General features: G+C 41.2%; 1 protein-coding gene across 1 annotated transcript in view; it reads left to right on the top strand.

Moving 5' to 3' along the window:
- Window positions 1-3,553, top strand: part of ADCK1 (aarF domain containing kinase 1) — a 173,995-nt gene that overhangs the window by 327 nt on the left and 170,115 nt on the right. The window lies entirely within an intron of this gene.

The raw sequence follows: 3,553 nt of genomic DNA, 5'->3' as shown, positions 1-3,553 counted from the left end.
GCGCAGGCGCGGGCATCAAAAGCATTCTGGGAGTCGTAGTTTCTCATCTTTTTGTCTCCGCGAAGACCGCGTGTTACCCAAGCCACCCTTTGGCCGAAATACCTTTTGGGAGTTGTAGTGTTCCGTGGTGACAGCGAAGTAGCCGTGTTAGTCTGTAGCTTCGAGACTTCTTGTTGTAGTGTTCCTTGCGAGCCTGCGCGAGACTAGACAAACGCATATGCGCAAGGGTTAGGTATTGTGGGAATTGTAGTTTCTGGACCACAACGTCCTTGTGTTGCAGGGCCGTTCTCTGAAGGGTTGGGAGGTATCTGTTCAAAAGAAAACTGAGCAGAGCCAGATGAACGGTCCTCTTTGCCCAGGGTTATTAGGTTTTACAGAGTCCCTGGATACATGTCTTTTTCCTCATTTAAAACAAAATGATGACAATTATGGCATTGAGGCTATTAATACTATTGCCTTTTGAGGAACATAAAGCGTTTCCTTGTGTGATGGGTTGTGTTGCTAGCTGAGTGATATTTCTAAATACATTTTCTTGCGTAGACACATTATTTCAAAATAACATATTTTTAAATAGCTATTTTTAAATGTCTTATTTTGGAATAATGCTGCTGTGTGCCCATAACCTTAGAGAGCTCAAGCTGGTCAGTTTATCAAAAAGCAGAGTCAGAGGGAGACTTCATTATATTATACAAGTAACCTGCATGGGGAGAAAATACCAGGTACCAATGGGCTCTTAAATCTTGCAAAGAAAGGCATGAGATGAACCAATACGTAGAAGTGGAAGCAGACAATTCAAATGTGAAGTTAGGAATGCAATTTAAACAGTGAGGATCCTTAATCATTGGAATAGATTAGAAACAGAAGTGGAAGATTCCACATCTCTTGATGTTTTCATACACGGACTGGAGATACTAGTTTTTCCTTGCAACTTGAAACGTACGTAAACCCTACTTCCTTAAGATAAAAGCGTGAACCCTCAGAGCCCCCTTTTTCATTACCTGATTTTTTTTGACATAATGGAATAGCAGCACCACACGTTTCAACTATATCTTTGTGATGGATGGAAGGGCTATTACCCTTTTTTAGACACCCCAGCCATTCAATTAGTTAAATTACCTGTAAAGAATTAAACCCAGAGACTGTGTATCCTTGAAAATCTCCAGGCAGTGTTTGCAGGAAGCCAGGTGAACCAATGAGAAGAGAGTGTGAGATTTGAACTGAAGCAGTGATCTGACTGCCGCAGTCTTTTGTGTGGCTAGAGGAGAGAGAGCCAGATAAAATGACAAAGTGGGTCTTTGCCCATGAAAGCTTATGCTCCAAAATATCTGTTAGTCTATAAGGTGCCACAGAACTTCTTGCTGTTTTTAAAGATACAGGCTAACTCAGCTACCTCTCTGATACAAGATAAAATTAGCCAGAAACCAGATATGGAATTTTGCAGTAACATCCACACCTAGAAGGACTGAATCTTGGAACAACAGATACACAAGTAGATGGGGATGTTTAGTCAGATGCAATTAGGTTGTATTTTTAATTCCAGGTTTGGTTCGTGGGATATCTCTGGTCGATTTATGTACCTTCCCCATACACTGTAACTTACAAACTGAATCCCAGGGAAGTAATTTTCTGTGCTTTAATCTACCTTTTTCAGTTGCTCTGTAACACCTAACAATTAGGTATACTTATCAAGTATGTCTTCTTTGTTTTGTTAATAAAATCACCCTTTTAAGACTGTCAGGGCTGCCTTCCGACTCTGAGTGCAGAAAGTGGGGTCCTTCAAAACCTTAAAAATACCTTGCCTGAAAGGCTCTGCTTAAAAAACTCCTGAAGGTCACAGATTCCCTGAGCGTGGGAGGCAGCTGCCACCATCCAAGTGGAAAAAAAACCCCAACTTTAACTCAGGAAGATGCACTTCAGATATCTCTCTGCGGGATATCCCACACTCTTAATGTTGTCTCAGAAGAGAGCTTAGAAAAAAAAGAGCTGTAATCGGACAGCCAACCTTTCAGTCTAAAGGCATGTATATATACAGACTCTCTTCTCAGGAAACATGGATCAAATCATTGCCCTAAAAATTTAATTTATTCACAAAATGAAAGAAAATAACTCAAACATACCAGTTGCAGCACCAAGAATTACTTCCCTGGGATTCAGATTAGAAGTTACAGAGTATAGGGGAAAGAATCAAATAATTAACCTGAGCAACTGGAAAAGTCCACGCCAATTAAAAAAAAATAACCTGATGACATCTACATAAACATTTTCTTTCTATTTACATATCTACAGCTGATTTTGAGACTGTCAGATTTACTGGATTTATTCCAGCTGCTGAGGAGCAATCATTTCTTTTTGTCTCCTCTGCAGCCACACAAACACCCTCAGACTGTAACTGTTCCCAGTTAAAAAAGTTTCTCTTCCTCCAGTTGGCTTACCTGCCTGCCTGCTGCAGACAGCTCTGTTAACCTTCTCCTGCATTCATTTATGACAAAGACTATGCTCTGATCCCTGTGTCCTAAATGGCAGGATGTTCTACGTGCACATGCTTGTGACTGAAAGGTCAGCTGTTAAGAAATTGCAACTTTCTCAAGCTCTCTCCGGAGGGAGGGTTAAGAGCTTGGGGTTACCCCACAGGAAGACATCCCAAGTTTGCCTTCCTGGTTGCTGAAAGGGGTTTTGGTGCTTGAGTCATGGAAGTGTATCACCCAAGGTGAGGGAAGCTCTGATCTTGCGAAGCACTTTTTTTTAAAGCAGAAGCCTATAGTGGCAGGGTACTTGAAAGCTCTTGCAGGCTCCGACTTTCTGCACTCAAAGTGCCAGAGTGGGGATCATCCTGAATAACCCCAAAGTGACTGGAGGGAGTCCAATTTCTGTATAGAGCTGTGATGTCCAATATGCTAGCCACTGGGGTTATGTAGCTGGTTGAGTGCAGCTAGCTGGCTTGAACAATGAATATATCTTCAGAACAATGTGGTTAGTTTGCTTTCGCAGTAGCCGCTATAATGGTGACTCCTTCAGTGGTGACTCCTTCAGAATTGGTTGGATACCACAGAAGCAGACTGTCCCTCGCTGTTTCATGACTACTCTGTCATGGCTGCCAAAAAAGGACAACTAGTACCAATTATGCTGGTGGCTTCTGTGGTGCAGAGAGCAGAACAGGACTGTGATACATCTAATCTTGTGTAGACAACTTTCTGCCTTAAAACAGTTATATTGAGTTCTTTGGGGAAGATCAGAGCTGTTAAATTACAGACATCCTCACGCTCTGCTTCAGTACTCTTCACATCTTGCAAATTCAGAATGTAAATGCCTCATTAAATGTCTTGTGACAAATGAAGATGACAACATAATGGAATGTAATGAGTTATTACTGATATCAGATATCTGTATTCTTAGCAGTCACTTTGCTAAATTGCACAAAATGATCAAAATCAATTACAGTTCTCAGGTCAAGGGACAAGTTATTTCATGGATAAACTGTCAAATAGAAAAATAAAAAAGAGAAGGCTTATTGAGGTTCAGTCATACTGCCAACCCTTGTGCCTACATTCTTCCA

Source organism: Carettochelys insculpta, chromosome 6 (assembly GCF_033958435.1).
Source record: "Carettochelys insculpta isolate YL-2023 chromosome 6, ASM3395843v1, whole genome shotgun sequence".
Lineage (NCBI taxonomy): Eukaryota > Metazoa > Chordata > Testudines > Carettochelyidae > Carettochelys > Carettochelys insculpta.
This window is presented reverse-complemented; position numbering and strand designations above follow the sequence as displayed.